Source organism: Diabrotica undecimpunctata, chromosome 2 (genome assembly GCF_040954645.1).
Source record: "Diabrotica undecimpunctata isolate CICGRU chromosome 2, icDiaUnde3, whole genome shotgun sequence".
Taxonomy (NCBI): domain Eukaryota; kingdom Metazoa; phylum Arthropoda; class Insecta; order Coleoptera; family Chrysomelidae; genus Diabrotica; species Diabrotica undecimpunctata.
The window spans coordinates 144,620,417-144,633,735 of record NC_092804.1 but is presented as its reverse complement, the minus strand read 5'-3'; the positions used below and the strand labels follow the sequence as shown (position 1 = coordinate 144,633,735).

General features: G+C 30.1%; 1 protein-coding gene across 2 annotated transcripts in view; it reads right to left on the bottom strand.

Annotated features, from left to right (window-relative positions):
- The window catches only part of spn-E (tudor domain containing 9 protein spindle E), a 117,502-nt gene that overhangs the window by 55,725 nt on the left and 48,458 nt on the right, over window positions 1–13,319 (bottom strand). The window lies entirely within an intron of this gene.

Below are 13,319 nucleotides of genomic sequence, written 5' to 3'. Positions count from 1 at the left end.
GGGTTTAGTTTGACACTGAAACTTATTTAATATCGACAACGTCGCGGCAAAAGTCACTAAATCCAAAATAACAGATCTGAGAAAACGAACGTAGTTCTAGTTGTACATAATTGTTGTCTAAAATTCATCCTTATAAATGTTAAGGAAATTACCGATGCAATTGTACAAGTCTAGTAATGCTTTGAGATGTGAATACACTATGTTATTTGAAATCAATGTTAGTTGGTCAAAAACAATATTTAATGCAGGTTGGTAAAAGGTAAATTTGGTGAATTAGTTAAAAACATTATGAACATTATTTATTACTTAAATTAAAGTAACTCACTAAAATAAACATATTTATAGAAATGAAAACAAAAATTCAATCAGTTTAGATCCGCCGTTCGTCTTCGCTTCCCTCTGGTTCACTATTGCTATAAATACTGGGCTCAGTATTTCTGTCAATAACTGATTTGGAGGTTGGCAAAGACGAATACCAAGCATGGAACTCCGAAGGGATAACGTCGGTAATGCATAATTTTTGTAAATCATTCAATTTTGCTAGGGAAGTGATAGGGAAGCTTGTGTTGGAGGTCTTCCTCGCCCATAAATACTTAGAGTGGTCATATTTGATGATTCCTGGATATTCCGTCTGCATTCTGAAACATTTTATTTGCAACCACCTAACTTTTTCACCAGATTTATTTAGTTTTGTGTTTTGTAACATATCTTTCCGCTAGTAGTTTCCAGTTAATAAAATCCGAATATTGTAGCTCATGGATTACATAAAGGTCCTTCTTTTTTTGTGCCTCGTTTAGACCTAGCTTTGACAAAATATTTTTCCAGTCATGAAGCGTGTGTACTGCTACATACCTCTTTTCCCTCTCGATGGCGCTATGCATACTGTCGCATTCCATCATCGTATGTCCTGACTCTAGAAACTTCTGCTCGAGAACAGTAATATTATAGCCTGATAACACATGAACAAAATAATACAGCATTGCGATGACAAACTGATTCCTTTTTTTCCCCATAAGTATCGGAAAACAATGATACTTCTGTGACTCTCGCAGGGAGGTTTTTTAAATAGCGATACAAGCATGTCGCAATTTCTAAGCTTCCTCTGGCTTCGCTTCGCCGGGTCAGCTAGTTATTATATAAAATGTACTCCAAAATTATTCACAACACAAAAAATATAGAAGCATTCTAAAAGAAGAACACGGTTTTCGGAAGACAAGTGTAATAAATATATTTCTCAGAAGATCGAAAGGCATTACAAGACTTGTTAGACATATTATGTTTTAAGTAAACAGTTAGTCCCACCATTGACAAAACCCATAATCTATTGAGAAACCAAATTAAGACATTTAAATAACTTGGATGCAAGCATTAAAAAAAAATCGATAATTTCACAGAGACTTTCAGACCCAAATTATCAATGGCTTGACTGATTCAAAACTTACACTTGAAATCGTAGAGATGTTAGAAGATAACCAATATATTTATAAGGCTCCAAAAGAATGGTATCGAAAATATGAAATATACTTTATTTAATGAATAATAGTTTTTTGAAAAATTACAACAAAAGATTCTCATTTTTTACAGTGTTTTGTATGATGCAAGTCTTAAAAAATATATTGACAAGATAATCAAATATGTATGAAACAACGTAAGATTTAGTATAGATAATAGCAACTGTCATTCAATTTCTTGCCGTAATATATTATAAAATTACCGTAATACATTGGCTACAATACATTATCTGTTTAAGGTCTGCGAAGTATACCAATACTTTTATGTCTATTTCGGCACGTAACAATTCTAATATATATTTAGCCATACGGCTCACACTCCCTCTAAGGGGAGATACCTCCCTCATCCCAGATACCTACGGTATCAAAAGGATTGAGCTCTGGTGGGACTCTTTCCATGTTATCGAGTCCTAGGTGACTTGGTACGTCGGTGTATCTCCCAAAAATTTTCGCACGCATCTGGACGTCGAAAGTAGCACAACTTTCTGCATGATCTTATATAAATGTTCATTTAGACCCAGCTTTTTTATGTTTTCTAGGAGGTTCTTCGGGATGACTCCAGTGGTAGAGTAGAGTGATAGAGGTATCGTCTGGGTACTTTCCATTCTCCATTGCATCCTTATTATATTATATTATATATTATTATTATTACGGGCATATTATTATGACAGATCAATGTTCAATTATAGCGACCAAGGGACGAATTAGAGATATGTTTTAAAAATAATATATTCAATATTCAAGGATAATATTTATTGCTTCATTAGTAGAGTTTAATAAAATTAAATATAATCGGTCCAGTAATGTTTCCATCACGAGCAAAAACTCGTGATGTAAAGAGCATGTTAAAGCTTTTGCAATAAAAGCATCTTATCAGTATATTTTAAATACTAAAAGATAATATTTACTACAATTTTATTAAGATGCTTTTAATAATAATTTTTGCGTGACATCAAACGTCCCTATTCTTATTAAAGCTTTTGTAATAAATTCATTTTATAGTATAACTTAAATATTCACAAATAAAAATTACGTTGGCATTGATAAAAAAAAAATAAATTGATTTAGGACAATTTTTATTTCACGAACAGACACTAGTAAGAGATAACACTAAATCATAAAGGTTGCCCTTAATAAATGATTCTAATCACAGGAAATGGCTAACACTAATTTAAATTTTGAATACAGTTACATTCAAAACTTGTAAATCAGCAAATATTCATATTGGGTGATTAGTATCTCGACATTAAACATGCCCGAATCATCTTAACATAGGCTCCATAATTTTGGCATCAATTGGTGCCACTCATACATATAAGTATTACCATTTCCGACGCATGAATTTCTTGTTCCTCCTTATTTTTAACTACCTACCCAACATTCAGTTCATAGACGGTCTTAGGACAGTTTTATAGAATCCTCTCTTCAACTTCATTGGAGTCTTTTTGCCATACAACAAACCACTTGCTTCTTTCCATTACATACATCCCAACCTAATTCTATTGCACGAATCTCCATCTGTTTTCCCATTACTCCGCATGCAAGACCGATCTTAAAGATATCACTTTAATTAAGTGAACGTTTCAAATACTTTGTTTTTATCTTACTAAGTTTTAAACTTTTTTTCTTGAGAGAGCGTGTCTCCACTGTTCCAGTTTATCGTCAGCATACATCAAGCACCAGGAAATACCACCTTATAATTTCGCCGCTGTTACCTCTACCACACATGTCATAACACTAGGTGTTACTTCCTCATACAAATCTCCCACAATCTTCGCATACCAGGAAAAATAAGAAATAATTTTCTAGTGGCCACAGACTCTCGAGGACTCTATCATATGATTTCTCATGATCACTGAATATCATATGAGCGTCTGTTTCTTTATTCCTGTATTTTTCTATCAGCTGCCTTAAATGAAAATTGTATCTGCTGTTGATCTGGCTTGCATGAAACCAAACATTTTCAAGTATTTCGGTTTCTTCGCGTATCCGTCTACCAATTACTCTTTCCCATATTTTCATGGTGTGACTATAGCCCTGTAGGTCGTGTGTTGACTGTCTCCTTTGTTTTTTGAAACCAGTACCAATATATTGCTCCTCCAATCGTCTGACATAGGTCCCACTTCCATAATTCACTTAAACAAACCTGTTAGTCAACCTGTTCATGTCTACTTAAGCTGTCCACACTTCCGCTGGGATATCATCTGGTTCATTTGACCATCTTTCTTTATTTTTTGAAGTTGTTGATACAATTCCTCGTTTGATATTTTGGATACTCAAACAGCCTATTATGTTGGACCCTATCAAACGCCTTTTCAAAATCTATAAAGCAGACGTAAATTGATTTCTGTATGGTAATTGATTAACATTTGAGCTTCCCTTGTCACCAATCCTTCTTTGAAACCGAATTGTTTGTTTCCCATTGTTTTAGAGAATCACGCTATTATTATTGAAAAAGGAACAAAAAATAACTAAATTATAGAATTTGCTATTTACAATGGAGGTACTAATTGAGAAAGTAAATAAATAGCAAATACCCTTATATAATATATGGCATTCATATATTTCTAAAAGTTATTCAACTGCATAGTGCACTGTGCAGTAAAACAGTCACTACAAAATAGTAGAACAGGCTTCAGATATAATATTATATAATAATGTCACAGCAATGATCCAACTTTAAAGAAATACACACATCATACCAATATCTATACAAAGATATGTTAGACAAGGAGATACGATTTCGCCAAAGCTATTCAACGAAACACTAAAAGATATTTCAACATCAAAGGGAAGAATATGGAATCAATAAGATACACAGACGATATTGTCCTTATAACGACAGACAAAGAACAATTAGAGCGAATGATAAAACAATTAGTCCAATAAGGCAGAAAAGTTGGATTGAATATGAATTACGACAAAATAATGGGTGTTTTTTTAGAGATATAGAACTTTGAATTAGAATAAAATAAAGACGATTTTTTAAATTGACATGAAATTGACATTATTCAAAAGATAATCTTTTGGTATACTTTAAATAGGATTTCTGGCATATGACCGCCAGGGCTGGCTTTGACGTAGTCTAATCTAGAGGTCCAATTTTCGATGACTTTTCCAACATTTGTGGCCGTCTATTAGCAATAACGCGGCAAATGTTATTCTCCAAGTGGGCAATCGTTTCAGCCTTATCGGCGTAGACTAGCGATTTCACATATTCCCACAGAAAATAGTCTGGCGGTGCTAAATCGCACGATCTTGGAGGCCAATTCACGGGTCCGAAACGTGAAACTATTCGGTTACCAAACATTTCTTTCAATAAATAAATTGTGGCACGAACTGTGTGACATTGTGTTGCGCCGTCTTGTTGAAATCAGAGCACCTGCGCATCATAGTTGTTCAAATAAGGAATAAAAAAGTCAGTAATCATGACTCTATAGCGGTCACCATTGACTGTAACGTTCTGACCAGCATGGTTTTTGAAGGAATACGGACCAATGAGTCCACCAGCCCACAAAGCACACCAACAGTAAGTGTTTCTGGAGGTAATGGTGTCTCCAATATTCACTCCAAATACGACAGTTCTGTTTGTTGACACAGTCATTCAACCAAAAATGAACTTCATCGCTAAACAAAATTCGCTTATGAAAATCAGGATCAACGGCAATCTCGTTTTGGGCCCATTCACAGAATCTACGCCTTGCTAGATGATCGTGTAACTTCAATTATTGCACGAGTTGGATTTTGTAAGCACGCAAATCAAGATTTATATTATATCCAACTGCTGTGCAGGATGGCGGATGGACTGATTCGGGTCTTCCTTTCTGCTACACTCTACATCAGCAACAACTTCTTCTATATGCACTATACGACGTCTCTATGGATGTATATTTTCATTTAGAGTAAACGTGGTGCGAAAACGTTCCATGGTTAATCAAATTTATTGATCTGATAGACGATTATGTTGACCACAAAATGGACGTAGTACGCGATACGTCTTTCGAACAGAACCATGATTTTCAAAATAAATTTGCACAATTTGTAAACGTTATTCAGGCGTCAGTGTATCCACGCTGAAACAAAACTAAACATAAATCACTTAGCTGTCAAAATGGCCTCCAGTAAAAAAAGTGTTGCCAACTTACATTTTTATACCTCTAAAAAAACACCCTTTAAAAGTAAAGATAAATCAAGAAGAGTTCAAAATCCTAGAAACCTAAAAATCCCGGAAAAGATAATAAAATTAAATAAAGGCTACCAAACTATAGAAATAAGGAGACGAACGAGATTGGCATGGGGGTCGTTTGGCAAACTTAGCTACATATTGCAAAATAAAAAGTGTCCTCAATATCTAAAAACGAAACTGTTCAATCAGTGCATTCTTCCCGTCCTTACATGCAGATAGACTACACTAAAACTGGCACAGCACATTGTGATTGGTCGGTGGATGTATCTTAATTTAAAATTTGGCGGGCTTCATGTTTATTAGTATGAAAATTGGGTATTGGTAGTAAGCCGATAATATTTGTTTTTTAGGATTAAGCATTAAGCTATTACAGTTTAATTTGTAATTATTATTCCTACACTGAAAATAGAAAGGTACATTAATTTGCTGTTATTTTATCGGTGGGTGTATCTTAATTTAAAATTCGGCGGGTTTCATGTTTATTAAAATGAAAATTGGGTATGGGTAATAGGTTAGGTATTTTAAGATTAAGCTGACTATTTTTGATATCCTAGCGATGCCTGTTTTTATTAAATATTTAGGTATTATTGTTTTAATTTTTTTGATGCCAATCTTAGACAAGGAAAACGCCAATAAACAATGACGTATAATAAATTATATACTATCATTAATTATAATGAATTATATACATCTATATTCTTTGATACTATATACATATGTTTATTATACGTCATTGACAATAAACAATTACATAACCTCACAAATCATATGTCGATAACGATCAATCACAGCAAATATGCTGTGGCACTTTTAGTGTAGTCTCATGCAGATGTCAATCTTCAAAGAGACGGATCCTTACATAAGGATGTCAAACTTAAAAAGAAACAAAGAGCAATGGAAAGACAAATAATCAAAATACGACTGTCAAGTAGAAGGACGATTTACTGGATAAGAAACCGCACAAAAGTTAAAGATACACCAGCCAAATAGCAAAACTAAGCACTACCACTAGAAAAGTGGAAATTTGCCGGTCATACTATTAGACAAAAAGATGGAAGATGGACAAAGATTATTACAGATTGGAGACTCTGGATATATAAACGATAGCAAGTGAGATCACAAATGTAGATGACCTGAAACACCACGCCAGTTCGAGGGGGTTGCACATGGGTCGAGATAAAGAAAAGTGTAGTAGCGAAGAGGGAATATGTCCAATATTGGATGTCTCAAGGTTAATAGATAGATACATGGAAATAAAATTAAAATATATAGGTATATAAATAAAATACACAAAAACGGGAGCAAAATGTCTAAACGAAACAATATGAAAAAACAAAAATGTTAACATCGAGGCCCCATGAAGAATCTATACAGAACAGCTACAAGATCTATCATAATGTATAATGCAAAATCTAGACCAGCAACATCAAGAACTACAGAAATACAGATACTTCTTAAAATAACTGAAAAGACACTCCTAGAAAGAGAAAGAAGCGAACAGATACACATGTAAGGTAGAAAACATAAATAACAGAGTATTAAAAAAGAGTGGAATAAACACATCAACAAAATGGAGGACGGAAGATGGTGTGAGCATCTATTGAGATAAATTACCAGTATGAAATCGTATGATTTATGTGTAAATCATATGAGTATTAATGAGACATAAAAATGGAGGGTCAGGTGTATGGAGAGCCTACAATCAAAAAAGAAAAAATTGTAATAATAAATGAACAATTATTTAACAAAATAATTTATTTGATCTATAATGGCTGTCATCTTGTACGTCTTCTGATTTTGAATAGCATCATGCTTTCTTGATACATTATTACCTTTTTCTATTCTTTTAAAATTATATTCCTTTTAAGATGAATATTTTTGGTTTCTGTAAACCAAAACTACAAAAACTATGTGAAAAGGATGTGATCATATATCGTATATATATATATATATATATATATATATATATATATATATATATAATATATATATATATATATATATATATATATATATATATATATTGAACACTTGTTCCATCTTATTTATTGTTAACGAACGTGCTCAAAGATATTTTAAATTTTAACATGCATTTTATTAAATGTACAGTTTTATCAACAATAATGTTATGTTAGTATTCAATTTTATTTATGTGTATAATCTTTTAATTTCTTTACTCCCGATGAAGCCATCAAATAAATGGCGAAATATTGAGCTTTAGAAAAGACAAAGATTTTTTTATTTAATATAGACCACATACCCGATATTTCCAACATATTTATAAATTGTTTTTTGGTCGAAATAATCACGTTATATATATATATATATATATATATATATATATATAGCACCAAGTGATTCTTAATATTTAAATATTTTAATACAAACAATACTAAAAATAATCACGTGACTTGTAGCTGGGAATATATAAAAGGCGTTTACAGGTGGTTAGAATTTAGTAGAGACAGGTAAGTCAATAATACGCTTATTAACATTAGATTTATTACAAATACATTTTATACATTTATATATTTTAATAATTAAAAAAAAAACGCTTTTCTAATTTATTTAACAATTCTTAAAACTCAGTTCTAGGTATTTAAAGATATTTTTAATTGAAAAATTGTATCATTTGCTACTAGATATTGAATAATTCGTTCTTTAGTAAATATTCATACTTAACATGAATGTACTTTATTTGATCCTTCATGTAAGAAAAATTTTATAACTTTGGTTTAATTTTTGTTCATGTATAAAATTTATGCGAATATAATTTATTTCACTCTTTTTAAGTTCGAAATGTCTACAATTTCTAGCAATTTCTACTCTAGCGAGTGTTGATTTTTAATTTAAGATATCTCTTATTTTTATTCGGGTTTTAATAATTCAGGATCTCAGGCTGTTTATATCAGATATAAATCTTTGAACAAACTTGTAACAGAATAATTGTTTCCTTCCACAGTTTGATTATATATATATATATATATATATATATATATATATATATATATATATATATATATATATATATATATATATATATATTGTTATGATGTGTTTTTTGTTTGAATTATGAGCAATGAGTATTTTTAATATTATAATATATAGGGTTTTTATCGCGGTTCTCAAAGAATTAGCTTGTAAGTACTTTTTTAAATTATCTTTATTATAACTATTATGAAACACACATATATATCTAACCTAGTCAATGTAAATTTAAAATAAACTATCTTTAAACTGATATTCTTATAAAAACTAATTAAATTCTATAGACAATCTAAAATTTAAACAAACTATCTTCAAAATTGAAATTGTTATGACACTAACTAAATTATATTAACAAAATTTTGTACCTTTCTTTCACTGAATGCCTAAATGAACTGTTTTCAACTAAGTATATAGATTCTAATCACCACTGAATGTCTTCGTACTTCAGTTATCCTTGTTTTTTGTGAAATTACTTTTTCCAATTATCAGCTTCTACCAATTTAATATATAGTTTTCTTCACCAGCATGTATACACCACCAGCAAACAGCATTTATATTTATTCTTTTCAATATACCAATATCCAATTATTATAAGTTGATTTATACTAATCTCCAACCATAATATAATTTAATTTCTTCCAATATACTTTTTTTAATCTTCAATAATTATTTGTGTATAATTATAAATGTGCATTAAATTATATGCATAATTTTTAATCTTCATTTAACTCACTATATTAAACAATTTGACTATTTGTACCTGATTCACTGATTCCAAATAACTTTCATATTTCTTACTAAACTTTTCTGACTGACTTCTTGAAAATTTTGTACAATTTACTTCACTAACTAACTTTCATAATAAACTGCTTGACTTCTGACTAAAAACTTAAAAAACTTCTGAACAATTGACTTCACTAAGTAAATGTATCTATCTTCTAACTAACTTTCATGATAAAACTGCTAAAAACTGCCTCTTCTGAATAAAAACTGCCATCTTGAATCCAAATCACGGGTATTTATATCTTTCGGATATTCCAGAACCATCTCGTAATAGATCATGTTCCAATTTAGTTCTATTTAATACATGTCTGAATTTTCTGGAACAAACCATTTCGCAAACATGGCCATCTCCGGAGATCCAGAGAATTCCATTCTTTTCTATTAATAATTTTGTTTACATTTAGGCTTTTCAGATCAGAATATATAATTAAATTAGTAACTTAACATTCTAATTTAATAAAATACACATTTCAAACAATATATTATTATAACCCACTTATATTCGTAAATATTCTTAAACGTCACTTCAGAGTATAAATATCTGTCAAATTTCGAGAGTATTTTTGGTTGCCTAGGCACATGGCTCACTTAAATCTATCTACCACATTATAATTACTAAAATACAACTTTTTACACTTAATTATATGCTAATTTATTAAAAATACCCTCACATAAATATATTTTTATTAAATTCTCTAGTATATAACTTATTTAAAACAATCAAATATCTAATATTATGTATTATATAACTTATAAATTATTTTCTATAAACCCTAATTGTCACAATACCCCAAAATTTAAATTTAAAATAAATAATTTACTTATTATTTTTTTAAATATTAATTTTCTTATCCACATACCTTAGTAATTATAATAAATGAAATAATTTAATTTCTTTTTTTATTTAAAATGTGTTAAATACATCCCTGTTCGCTGTCTATGTCAAAACATAGAACAACGGAGCACAGTTCGGCTATTCTATGGTCAAACTGTCATGTCAAATGGAGCAATGGATGCGATATCAGAGAATAAAATATAACCTTAATTAAAAATATAATAGATATGGTGTTCTGTTTATTTATAGACAAAATCTAGGAATTATTTCCATTCAAAATAACTTCATCAATATAAATTGGTAAGTTTTTCCACTTTATTATATTAAAAAGACATTTTTATAGCAATTTTAGTATCTAACCCCAAATTATGATTTTTAGGGTACCAAACAATTTCCATATGTACAAAATTCAACAAGTATGATGTCAAATTTATTCACAACAAAGAAATCTACCATCTATCTATGAAATGGATCTATCAGTAAGTTATTAGTGTTATTATATTTGTGTTAAAGGTATAGAAATCATTATTCAATCTCTTCATGATATTGAAAAATGTCGTTGATATGAAATATGCCTCTTAGTCTGTTCTCTGCATCTATTAACACATAACTATTTAGTCCATTCTGATTTTCAATTGTATATGGACCTTCAAACATTGGTTGTAATTTCTTACAACGGTTTTCTTTAACATTACTTTTTCTAAGTGAACGAATTAACACTAGGTCTCCTTTTTGAAATGTGATTGGTTTTTTTATATTTCGATTTTGTCTTCTGATATATTTTTCAGCTTTCCTCCTAATTCGGTTATTCACTTTCTGCATTACTTGTTCTAACATATCCTGATTATATTCACTAATCCACTTTCTGTTTCCTATATGGCCAAACATTAAATATTCTGGTACTTCCTCTGTATTCAAATTATGTGTATTATTTAAAAAATATTCTACTTGTGGTATATGTTGCTGCCAAGTTTCATGTTGGTTTTGGCACAGTATCCTTAAATATTTTATAACTTCTTTAATATATCTTTCTGCAGGATTTGCCTGAGGATGTCTGATACTTGTAAAATGAATGTTGATTCCCTTTTTCTCACAAAATGTCCGAAATTTTTGGTTGTTAAAATATGTAGCATTATCTATTATGCAATTTCTAAATGGTCCTATTTCTTCGAAAAATTGATTAATATATAATTTTAATGTTTTAACATTTGTTCTAGAACAGGGATATAGTTTAATAAATTTTGTATATAAATCAACTATCACTAGTATATGCTTTTTTCCTGTTGGACTGAGAACTAAATTTGAAATAAAATCCATGGAAACTGTATTTAGTTTTTCATATACAACATTAGATTTATATGTGTTCTGGTTTTTGAAATTCTTTTCTTTGTTTAGTTGACATATTGGGCATTGGGTAGTAATTTCCTTTGCTATACTTATGTCATTCTTTGCAAAATAATTGTCCCTAAATAGCATCCATAGCTTTCTTGAACCAATATGCATATAATTGTTATGTAAATTTTTCAATATTTTCTTTGCTAAAGTTCTAGTTATTACATATACTTCTATGCCATTTATTATTTTATAATATACCCCATCTTTCCTAAGGACTTTTTGTTTTTCACTCAAATTGATCTGATCTCTTATAATTTCTTCTTTAGAATATAATCCTGTACTTTCTACTAATTGATTTAATCCAATTTTTATTGTTCGCTGCCCTTTTTGTGGTGTATTTTCTAACCTTGATAAAGCATCTGCCACTATATTGGATTTTCCAGAAATGTATTTGATTTCAAAGCAGTATTCACTAAGTATTAGACTCCACCGATGTATTCTACTGTTTCCATATTTGTTATTTAATATAGACGTTAAAGCTTGGTGATCTGTTTCTATTGTAAATTCATTACCCAACAAATAAAATCTTAATTTTGTGACACAGTGTATTATACTTGCTAGTTCTAATTCTGAAACTGAGTAACCCTTTTCATGTGGCTTTGTAATTCTTGAAATGAATTGTATTGGGTATTCGACCCCATCATGTATTTGTAATAATACCCCTGATAATCTCTCTATTGATGCATCTGTTCTTAATATGAATGGCTGTGTGTAGTCAGGATAGTATATTTTCAAATTTGACAGAAAAATGTTTTTAATTTCTTGGAATGCTAGTTCTCTTCTCTGATCCCATCTCCATTTTACACCTTTTCTCAGTAGTTCAAGTAATGGAATTTCTTTTATACTTAGATCTGGTATCATCCTTTTATAATAATTAATTATTCCAATAAATCCTCTTAAAGTTCTTAAATTGTGTGGTGTTTTATATTCCTGAATGACTTGTGTCCGTTCTGGATCCATTTCGATTCCCTTAGTGTTAAGTTTATAACCTAGATATATGACTTCTTTTTGAAAAAATGTACATTTTTCTTGATTTATTTTTAGTCCAACTTTGTCTAATCTATTTATTATAATTTTTAGGTGTTTCTCATGATCTTCAGCCGTTTTAGAAAAAATTAATATATCATCAATGTAGTGAATTACAAAATGTTCATATTGATCCAAAATATCATGAAGACATCTACATAGAACACTGCAAGATGATTGAAGTCCAACTGGTACTACTTTGAATTGATATACTAATCTATCTATCTGAAATCCTGTATTCTGTCTACTTTTTCTTTCTAGAGGTATTAACCAAAAACTATGCTGTAAATCGATTTTAGTGAAAAATGACATTCCTGTAATTCTTCCTAATATTCCATCTATACTCATTGGTGCTTCAAATTGCTTTTCAGTAATCTTGTTAATATTCCTTGCATCCAAACATAACCTGATTTCACCTGATCTTTTTCGTACTACTACTATGGGGTTAATAAAACGTGTGTCTGCCTTCTCAATGATCCCATCTTCTAACATATTATTAATTGTTTTGTTTACTTCTTCTCTGTATTTATATGGTATTGGGTATGATTTTGTTTTAAAATCTTTTTCCTCCTTAACTCTTATACTATGGATATAA